Source organism: Saccostrea echinata, unplaced genomic scaffold, assembly GCF_033153115.1.
Source record: "Saccostrea echinata isolate AGI-Se365-2 ecotype Australia unplaced genomic scaffold, CSIRO_AGI_Sech_v1 ptg000033l, whole genome shotgun sequence".
In the NCBI taxonomy this organism is placed as follows: domain Eukaryota; kingdom Metazoa; phylum Mollusca; class Bivalvia; order Ostreida; family Ostreidae; genus Saccostrea; species Saccostrea echinata.
The window spans coordinates 26,395,906-26,407,428 of NW_026889782.1; the positions used below are offsets into that span (position 1 = coordinate 26,395,906).

Consider the following 11,523-nt stretch of genomic DNA (forward strand, 5'->3'; position numbering starts at 1 on the left):
GGAACACAGATTCTCTGAATTAGCTTTTTAGTATAGCATTTATACTTGGATATTGTAAAAGCGTATCCTGTTTTATACACAATTTGTTTTACTGAAACTGCATGGTAAATAAATTACATTCTCACTTTTAGCTTGACGCATAATGTGAAAATGCTATGATAATGTTTTTTAAGGTCATTTATTGATAAAAATGAAGCCAAGTCAAAATATTGAAAGCCTATGCACTTACCATATTGAGTGATGTGTACATAGAGAATTGTGCTACATGCATGTAAAAACACTCTTTTGTTGTTTTTGTAACTACATGTAAGCCCTTGTTCTAAAATGTACATTTTTAACCCTATTCAACAGCCCGCACTTTTCCTGTGACAGGCAAATTATGTTTTCCTGTGACTTTTTTCAGAGAAGTTGACAGAAAAAGCCTAAAACCATTTTACTTTGCAATATTATTCTTAAAAACTTTAGAGACATTGATGATAAATATTTCCACCCAAATATGCATCGGTTTACACATAATAGATTGCTATTTCCCAAAATTTAATCAATGATAATCTGTTGTAAAAATCTACTGGACCTGTTCGGATAATCTGTTTTTGTGCTTTGAAATTCTTGAATTTATGTCGGTTGCTAAATTTGAGTTGGTTGGTAAGCTTGATGGAATCGTATACTTTATGGTGTGTAATGTAAACATATTTTCTAAAGTTTAGTCCTTGAAAATGTTGAAAATAAATAATCTGTCCCTGCCTTCTACCTACGGTTTTCATTTGGGGGGGGGGGGGTATATATTAAAGGAAGTGATTCTTCATAAGCGATTAACCCCACCCCGCCCCCATTCCCAAGGTATAGATTTATTTTTTGTTTAATTTTATGATTTTTCTTTTGATAGAAAAGAGGGGGGGGGGGTGTCTGAAATTTATTTAAGTTTTCAGTGTTGAGAGAATACAGCTAGACAGATTTAATATTAATTTTACTGCTACAAGGTTCAGTCTAAATGTATCTTAGTCTAGAGAAATGATAAACCGTTAACTTTAAATATGATTCAGACAATTTGTATTTCTATGCAACCCCCCCCCCCCCCCCCCAAGAAAAAAATGAAAGTATAATTTTGACTGATCGACAGGAATCAAACAAAACATTTTTATTATTGGCCTTAACAATTTTTTTAATTCTTTTTTTATTGGGTAAAGACCTTTCCCTTAAAGAAAATTCTTGCTTTAACAACATTATCAATTTCTTTGTAAATGTCTTTAAAGTATTTGAATAAAAAAATCAAAATTGAAATATACACACAAAACTTTTCTCTCTTTTTTGTGATACAGATAAAGGCAAACAGTAGGAGGAATTAAAAAGATTGAGTTTTCTGTTACATCTCTCACTAAAAACTGTTTTTTAGGTTTGGAGTTTTTTTTTTCTACACGTAGCCTTTAAATAGAGATAAAATATACTTTTTCGTTCTATAATTTTAGGATGCGGGTGTAAAGAGCGTTTTTTTTTTACTTCCCTAGTCAGATTATTTATTTCGTGGTAGTGAAGGACTTATTATTTATTTCCAAGATGATCCAGGACAGATTATTAATTTTCTGTTTCACCTTAAAGATAGTCTGAAGAGCCAAAAAAAAAGGGAATAAACCCAAACTCTATTTCGTGGGAGGGGGGGGTCAAGCATTTGTTTTGGTAATATTTTTTATAACCCATAGTATAATAATAATACTTATTATACTATGGGTTACTATGGGTTAAAAAAATTACATGTATTACCGAAACAATCATCTGTGGGTGGTGGTGGGGGTTGTAGCACTTATGAAGGATAAATTATTTATTTTCCTGTCAGTCGAGGACAGATCGATTATTTATTTTGAACATTTTCAAGAACAGATTATTAGTTTCTAAAATCTGTCACCCCCCCCCCCCCCCAAAAAAAAAAAATCAAATGGTTCTCCCTTTAACGACAGGCATAAACTTACATCACATCATTCAATATAAACTTGATACACCTGTACTTTGTTGTTGCCAAGCCTATTTTTTTTTATCCAAATATCAACTTCCAGTTTTGTACGATCATGTAAATGTAACTTAACTTTAATTATTTAGGTAAAATCAAAAGCCTACTTCTCTCACATTATAAATCTTTTTTTTTTTCACGCATCGTTTTTAAAAAGAAACACTGGCGTTTCCAGGCTGTTATTCATTGTAATATATGATGGACACTCTGACTGAGACACTGTACCTCTTCTTACAACCAATTCAATATAATTCTGATATCTTAAGTTTTTTGAAACTCTTAAGACCTTGAGGCTTAGACTTCAATATCATGAATGTGTAAAGAGCTGATTTCTTGTACCATGTGGTCTTGTACATTTCGCCATTGTTCATGTCTATTACTCTTTTGCATCCAGGAAATAAACAAAGAGGTTAATATTTGTATGCACATTAAATAAACAGAAAAAAATATTTGATTTTACTTGAAATCCAGGATATATGATGACATTGTGAACAGCTACCAGTCAGTTTTGTCCAATGATTTTTTTTATCTTTCACACTAAAGAGCTCAGAATTATCAAAGGGAGATAATTCAATTTTTAAATGAATGTCTGCTATTTTAATCATAGATTTCTCATATTTATAGACTGAATACCAACAATGTTTTTAAATGCCTTTTAAAATCAGATGTCATACTTTTTATTTCTGTGAGTAACATGAATAGAAGTAGCCGCATTTCATTGAATAACATTCCCAAAAATTGCATTTTTTCAGAAAAAATCAACTTTAGACACCGTTTCCATGGTAACTACTCAACATTCATATGATCTAACAATATTTTTTGGAGTAGTTTGTGAGGTGGTAAATTCTAGCCAAATTTGAAAAAAAATTGTGACTATGCGTGCCGCAAAAGTTTAAGTGGTTACAGAGAATGGCTATTAATCTACATAGTAATTTGCAGAAGAGTAGGACTATCCTACCGGCGACGCCAATTGTCGTGTAACCTAGTTAATATTGGTTACTATAGCTCACAATAGAGTAAAAAAGGCTGGCGTCTTACATTAAACAGGATACATGGTAAATAGACATGGGGTGAGTCCGGGCATACATCAACAATAACAACACACAAACAATACGTAGACAGGAAAACAGGTAAACGTGTTCTTAGTTAGACATCAGGACCAGGACTGAAGCTTCAGTACGCCTAATACAGAGCATCACGTGACATGCCTAGTATGCGGGTGGATCAGGGTCAGAGGTCATGTATACAGAGAGTTGGGAGAATACAATAACATGTAACACCTAATTTTACTACAATTTGGATTTAAGAATTTATATGAAAAAAAATTCTACGCTTAGTTATTATTGGTTCAAACGACGATTTAAGAGCATCAAATGTGAGGTATTACCAAAAAATAAAACCAAGAAACTCCAAACACATTTAACCATAAGCAATTCAATAATTATTTACAAAGAAAATCATCTTGTGTTTTAGCAGATATTAGAATAAAATATATGATCATGAAGTCAACCCCACATATGTCGGTCTTATGGAAAGTATATCAACCAAGCACGAAATCGAAGGTCAATATAATGAAATCTGAGTGCTACATTTATTCATATTTTTTTATATCAATTGATGAAATCAAAGTTCTAATTACAGTTATGATTAATACACGGGGCATTGTTACGTCATACCCTTTATGACATCACAATTAATAATTTGAATTGAGGTATCTGCATGTATTTGAGAAACATCTATTGTGACGGATTCATCACTGTTATTTTACAGAAACTGTTTTCATGATAAAACATCCGATCAATATGCTCTTTGAAAGCTGAAAATAGAAAGTTCAAATCCAAATTGTTTTATTGTTTATGATCTACTTTGAGTCATAAGAGAGCTAGGAATGAACGAATAAGCAATAATAAACTGGAGTTTTTTTTTCATTTGAAATAGTTACATTTCCTTGCGGGACAATGGAATTGGGAAAAAAATCGTCAATTGAATGAAGTGTATTGTATATAAAGAAAATTTAAGGTATGGTTTCTATATACCCTAAAATAAACCAAAGGGAATTATATATAAAGTAACAGATATTAAATATCAGCCTAGGAAACCGCTAATTTTCTTTAAGATATCCGTATTTTGTTATATTCATATAAAGAATTCGTAAAAATATAATGGCTATAACAAATTATGGATACACCGAGATTTATTCGCAATTATCAAGGACTTGCTTTAACCAAGATTTATATATTTATTTTAATATTTTGATTATGTTCCCCAAACGAAGTTTGGACAGATATTGTTTTTACTCTATTTTTCTTCTTCTTCTTCATGGGTATTTTTTTTTGTTCGCGAGTGATTTTAGCAACTACACATCCGATTGGGGTGAAACCATTTTAGGATTAATAGACATGTTGTGTAGATCTGCGGAACGAAGGTCATTTTGTGTGCACTTGCATGCACGTGCAGGCACGTGCAATGAGTGAAATGATTGATATACTAAATATAGCCGTAACATTTTGATGAAATGCTTTGTTACTCAGAAGATAAAGATATATTTGTAGTGTTGACAAAATGACATGATCAAATTTGCGTGAACTCACGAAATATGTGCTTCGCTCTGATTGGCTGACACATAAATCTCAATATCTTCCTTGTTTTTTGACAAAGCACTTTGAAATTTAAGATATAGGTATATATAATAATGTTCTACAATACGTTTATTTGGAAATTCATGAAAACATGCGAATGCACGTGTTCTGCAATTTGATTGGTCGAAACTTTAAATGTAATTTCATTAGTTTTCAACAAAAGAGGATGAAATTTAGAATAAATATAGAAATAATGGGTTCCTACATAATGCTACTATCACAATTGAATTTAAGGACATGCATGCACGTGTGGTGAAATCTGATTGGCTAAATAATGAATACTTAATAGGCTGTATCTCTCTTACTATTCAATAGAAGACTTTAAAATTTATGACAAAGATATATATTTTAAGGCACATTAAGAATATATATTTGAGAAACCTAGAAATTACGCACAAGCAAGCGTGCTGAAATCTGATTGGCTAAGATTGTTAAGTATTTATATCTTTCCTAGTTTTTAACGGAAGAAGGCGAAATTCAGAGTATATGTACTAGTAAATAATACAAGTTCCTATATAATGGAATAATTAGAGATGAATACGAGGACATGCTAGCATGTGTGCTGAATTCTGATTCGTTAATATTCAGGTTGCTGTAACTTACAACGTTTTCAGGGAAATTCTTTGAAATCTAAAATGTAGCTCTTTATTTTGGCATACTATGAGACGATTTATATGGACTTTTTTAAATGACCTGCATGCGCGTGTACTTAAATCTGATATGTCTTATGCATAATTTGCTATATGAGCATATTTCCCCAAAAACTTGAGAAACAAAGTTGTAAAGATCTATAATACAAAGATTTTGCCTCATGTAATGAAACTTATCAGTCTGGTCGAACCCTTAAACGGGGGTATACCCTCAAACGAGGGTTTTCCGTCCCGTCATGCAATGCACAAGAACGGTAACTCTTGCTCTATCCAGTGTACAACAAATTTGCTTATATCATCAATCTTAGGAAAAAGGATCGATAATATTGTTATTCCTGCTATTAACTTGATAAAATGTCAACAGAAAAAAATAAACAGGTTAAGTTTTCCATAATTTGAATTGATACTGCAGGAATAACGAATTATTTTCCGTTATTTCATGGCATAATTTATTAATTTTTTTATGTGACGTCTCAATTAAGTTTTTTAAAATTATGAAATTGAAAACACAAGGAAAAATCTTCTAAGAATGAGGAAGATATGATTTTAAATCTAGATTTAAATAAAAAAAATATATAATCGTGTTTTACCCCTAAACAATCGTATTTATCTTCTTTTTTTTTTAAAAAATGCTAAACATTTTATTTAATTCCTATAAGATATAAAAACAATAAATACGATAAATTCCATTTGAATTTAATTTTTATCTGTTTTTTTTTTTTTTTTTTTTTTTTTTTTTTTTTTTTTGTTTGTTTGTTTGTTTGTTTTTTGTTGTTGTTGTTGTTTTTACACTTCCTGGGCATGGTTATTGATCATCAAGACCGTCGATTGCTAGTCAGAGGAAACGCAGACTGAAACCCATGTTAATTAATAAATTAATATTAACACCACATTTTCGTGCATTTTATTATGAAAATAAAATATATAAGGTAGAATTATACATTTCTTTTATAATTTCAATTTAATATAAATTGTTTTTGTATGTTTATCGAATATTTTATCTTAATTATCTGGATGTCAATGAATAATAGATCGCCAACTATGCCAGTGAATAAATACCGATTTGTACAATAAAATTTGTAAAATACGAACTCTCAAAACACCTATAATCTATCAATTCCGAGTGGTTTCACATTTGCAAAATGATCCGTAACTTTGCACCGGCGTTTTTGTAAATCTCTACTTTTTGCGTGAATTTACATTTTTTCGCGTTACGAAGTATAGCGAAAAATAATTGTCCTGACGACATGTAAACGAATACGAAAGTGTGGTGTTACTTAGGTGAAATTGTTATGTAGGTTTCAGCCAATGAAATGTCGGTATTGAGAAAACGTGTTCGATTGTATTTACGGGTGGTTAGTAAGAGTTCACTTTCTAGCGCACGCTATCCCGAGCAAGTCCGGTTTTTGGTCATGGACGCCAGGCAGGTACAGAGTGCAATTTCTGAAGAAGTTAATCGAGCTGTGTCTCGTCAACAGTCGGAATTGTTAGAAAATCTAAAAAATATGATGGACAGTCATTTGATCGTATTCCAACAAAACATTCAGCAAATTTCCACGTCTCAAATCAGCAAAATTGAGGAAAATTTGAATAAGCATTATGTTTTCCGTAAATAGGGAAATGAGAACCAATATAAGCATGAAGCGAAAGTTCTAACCAAACTGAAGGAGGCCAGGGAGCATTTGAACAGCGACGACGGAGTGGAGTCAGCCAAAAGCAGTATCGCTGAAGGTATAGAATTGGTTAAGAATCGTCAAAAAGTTATTAAGTTAGCCGATTCGTCGCAGCTCGGTTGGAGAGTGGTTCAAGAGTACGAAGCCAACCGGATAGAAGACGATTCGGATGATGAGAAGATGTACAGAGCACAGATGAGGGCCGAGAGGAAAGTTTTCAACGGGAGGAAGCGATCTAGATTTGAACCCTATCAAAAAAAACAAACAAACCGGCAACAGCCACTCGCATGGAGACTGACGAGAAAGTCAACGAGCAGTGGAAAACCCGGCAGATGTTTTGATTGCGGGGCAAAGGGACACTGCAGTCGAGATTGCACAAAGAAAGATGACAAATCAAATAAGATAAGTGAAAACTTAGATGATTTTTTATCTATTTCAAATTTGGCACATTTTAATGATATAATAAATAAAAAATCTCCAGTTGGTCGCTTAAGATCACACTGCGATGAGTGTGAGAAAATTGGAACAGGTAAAACAGTCTTGGATGTCATAAAGGCAGGTTATAGAATTCCATTCAAAACTAACCCTGTGGCTATTGAATTAAACAACAATAGGTCAGCGAGAGATGAACCAGATTTCGTCACAGGTGAGATCAAAAATTTGGTAGAAAAGGGGTGTGTGTCACGGGTGTCTGAAAAACCTACAGTTGTAAATCCTTTGACTGTGGCTAAAAATAGAAACTGTAAGTCAAGGTTGGTACTTGATTGTAGACATATTAATCCTCATTTACACAAGTTTAAGTTTAGATACGAGGATACTATAACAGCAAAGGAAATGCTTAAAGTCGGAGATTTTATGTTTACTTTTGACCTAAAATCAGCTTATCATTTAGAAATATGCGAGGAACATCGACAATATTTAGGGTTTTCATGGAAAGAAAATGGAAAAGTTTCTTATTTTGTTTTGAATGTACTACCTTTTGGCATTTCTACTGCAGGGTACATATTTTCTAAAGTTCTTCGAGAACCGGTGAAACGCTTAAGGTCAGAAGGAATAAAGATTATTACATTTTTACATGACGGTATAGCTGCAGGCAGAAATTTTGATGAGGCATCAAATGCAAGTAATTCAATAAAACACATTTTTCAAAATTTGGGCTTCTTGTTTGCAGAAGAAAAATGAAATTGGGTTCCAAGTCAAAATTGTTTATGGTTAGGTCTGCAGTGGAATACAGAAAAAGGTCAAGTTCACATCAGTGGTGACAGAGTTCATCGTTTAAATTCTTGCTTAGATGCTTTACACTGCCAAGTACAGAAAAATGTTCTTTATTTTCATGTAAAATTTTTGGCTAAAATTGTTGGTCAAATAATATCTATGAAAGTCGTTTTTGGTGATATTGTTAGAATGAGAACAAGATTTTTATAATACTGCATATCAAGCAAAAATAGCTGGGAAGCTCAGGTAAAAATAACTGCGGAAGCTTTGAAAGAAATTGAGTTTCGGCGCAGAAGTGTGTCAACATTGAATGAAAATGGTTGTTCAATTGATTTGGTAAGCGCATCAGATGTATGCAATTTGTATTTATATTGCGATGCCTCAGATGTAGGCTTTGGTGGTTATTTTGAAAGTTTGAATGAGAGAAATGAAAATGTTTTTATGAGTAGTGTAGTTGGAAATTGGACGGAAGAAGAAGCGATGCAGAGCTCATGATGGAGAGAGCTTGAAACTGTTAACAGGGTTATGAAAAGTAAAGTCAATATCATTGAAAACACAAAGGTAGCTGTAATTTCGGACAGTAAAAACGTTTCAAAAATTCTGCAAGTTGGGAGCAAAAAGCCATATTTACAAATCATTGCAAATCAAATATTTGAGACTTGTAGTGAAACCAGTGTTCAGGTTCAAATTGTATGGAAGCCTAGATATGAAAACAAAAGGGCAGATTTTTTGAGCCGTGTAACTGACATGGACGATTGGTCAGTTCACGATGAGGTATTTGACATTTATGAGAAATTGTGGGGAGTTCATACTGTTGATAGGTTTGCAACTCAGTACAATAAAAATGTGAAAGATTCAATTCAAAATATTGGTGTCCTGGTACAGAGGCAATTGACGCTTTTACACAGGTATGGGTAAGTGAAAATAATTGGTTAGTTCCCCCGCGCCGTTTTATACCTAGAGTTATGAACAAAATGGTAGCGGAAAAGGCCTCAGGAACGTTGATTATTCCAGAGTGGAAGTCATCTCCATATTGGCCTTTGATATTTGAGGGAAACTGTTTCAAACATTTTGTTAAATGTTATGATTATTTGCCTAATGAAAAATTAATAACGCATGGCAAGAGAAACAAATCAGTATTTGCAAAATTTCCATTGAAATTTAAGATGTTGGTATTGAGGATCCAGTTCTAAAATTGACAGTGCACAAGATTATGAATATATTTTAATGGTAATGAATATTCTTTCCAGGATTAGGAGTGCAGTTACATATAAACAAAGCAGTTACTGATAGTGGCATTTTATTGGGCAGCAAGCTGAGGTCTTTCAGTGAGCATATGTGTGGTTATCTCTTATCATCGAAGAGTGACGACACCAACAAGGCCTACAAACATAATTTTCAACGATGGAAGAAGTTCATAAATGAGCACGAGCAGAGTGAAATTCCAGCGCAGCCGGTACACGTTGCATTATATATTACTTATTTGCTAGATTTCGTCGTATTCTACAGTGAACAGTACTATTTATTCGATTAAATGGATGCATGAAATAAGTGGTTAGCCAGATCCTCCCGAAAATTCCTTCGTGAAATCATTACAGGAATCAGCAAAACGTTTAACTGGTAGACCGGTGAGCAGGAAAGATCCAGTCGACCGTCAGTTGTTACAAGATTGTGTGATTTGTATACTGACAGTACAGATGTTCTTTTATTGAGAAATTTAACTATGATTTTGATAGCTTTTGCTGGTTTTTTGAGATTTGACGAACTGAGTTCTTTGAAATGCAATAATATCATTGTTGAACAAAATTATTTAAAAATTATTATTGAAAAATGCAAAAACGATCAATATAGAGATGGAAATGAAGTACTTATTGCTAAGGTTCCACAAGCGCTTGTCCATACGCCATGTTTCTACGTTATACAAAAGAGGTGGGAATTGATTTATGTTCTGATCATTTTATTTTTAAACCCGCTTTTAGAAGTAATGGTTTTTCAAAATTAATAGTTAAAAATAAGAAGCTTAGTTATACTGCAGCAAAGCAAAACATTGTTACTCTTTTAAAAACAGTAGCTCCAAATTTAAATATTGGTCTCCATTCTCTTAGATCAGGAGGCGCAACTGCTGCTGCAAATGTTGGTGTTAATGAAAGGTGTTTACAAAGGCACGGGCGATGGAAATCTGTGTCTAGCAAAAATGTTTATGTTAAAGACTCTTTAGAAAAAAAGGTTACATGTGTCAAAACAATTGTTGTTGTGAGTTATACATATATTTTTTCTCTCGCTCTTTTCTCTCCCTTTCTTTGGTAATGTCTATCGTCAACCTGCTCGGTGCGCTACAATGCATATTAAGGTGTTGTGTTTATATATAAAGGTGCATAGTGAAATGAAGTGTAGACTTACATTTTTTCGCGTTACGAAGTATAGCGAAAAATAATTGTCCTGACGACATGTAAACGAATACCGAAGTGTGGTGTTACTAAGGTGAAATTGTTATGTAGGTTTCAGCCAATGAAATGTCGGTATTGAGAAAACGTGTTCGATTGTATTTACGGGTGGTTAGTAAGAGTTCACTTTCTAGAGCACGCTATCCCGAGCAAGTCGTGTTTTTTTTTTATAAATACAATAGTAAAATTTATATTTTATAAATTTAGCAACAATTTTTTGGATGTTTAAAACATGAGTGAGGGTCTGCCACACAACTTTTTCGCTTACTCTGCAATTTGCCGCGGACACACAGGTTTCCATAGTTTCTTCAAAATATTTGTTTTTTATCTATAGTTTTTCCTGGGCGGCGGAGGAGGCTTTAAATTTCATTGCATTATTATTAAAATTCGCTTTTTGTGTTTTTGCCTTTTAGTATGTGGGCCTAATGTTATATCAAAACTGCTTTGTTTGTATATTTGAATATATTCAATATAATAAACCTGGCGTCAACCTGCTCGGTGCGCTACAATGCATATTAAGGTGTTGTGTTTATATATAAAGGTGCATAGTGAAATGAAGTGTGGACATGCACATTTTTAAGCAACTTTGCATGCTCGTACCCCGGATTGAGGGTATGTTTTTTTCTATTTCCGTTTAACCCCGTTTCGGGGTTCAACCAGACTGCTTATAGGGAATAAGGCACCAATAGGGAGTGGGTGGGGACGTTTCGGGAACATCTGTTACGGTCTCCGTTACAATTACAACTAGTTCTGTTATAATTTTTATTTTTTTGTTTACTAGTGACTTGGATTAAGCCATCTTGACAAATATAATAGTCTTGTTTATCTCAACACTTGTGTTACCAAGCCTGTTGACTGAATCAATGAAGTTTCTGGATGAATGAGACATACTTTTTATTA

At 33.2% G+C, this 11,523-nt stretch overlaps 1 pseudogene; it reads left to right on the forward strand.

Moving 5' to 3' along the window:
- The first annotated feature begins 6,703 nt into the window (after positions 1-6,703).
- On the forward strand, positions 6,704-8,291 carry LOC133198797 (uncharacterized; annotated as a pseudogene).
- The last annotated feature ends 3,232 nt before the right edge of the window (positions 8,292-11,523 follow it).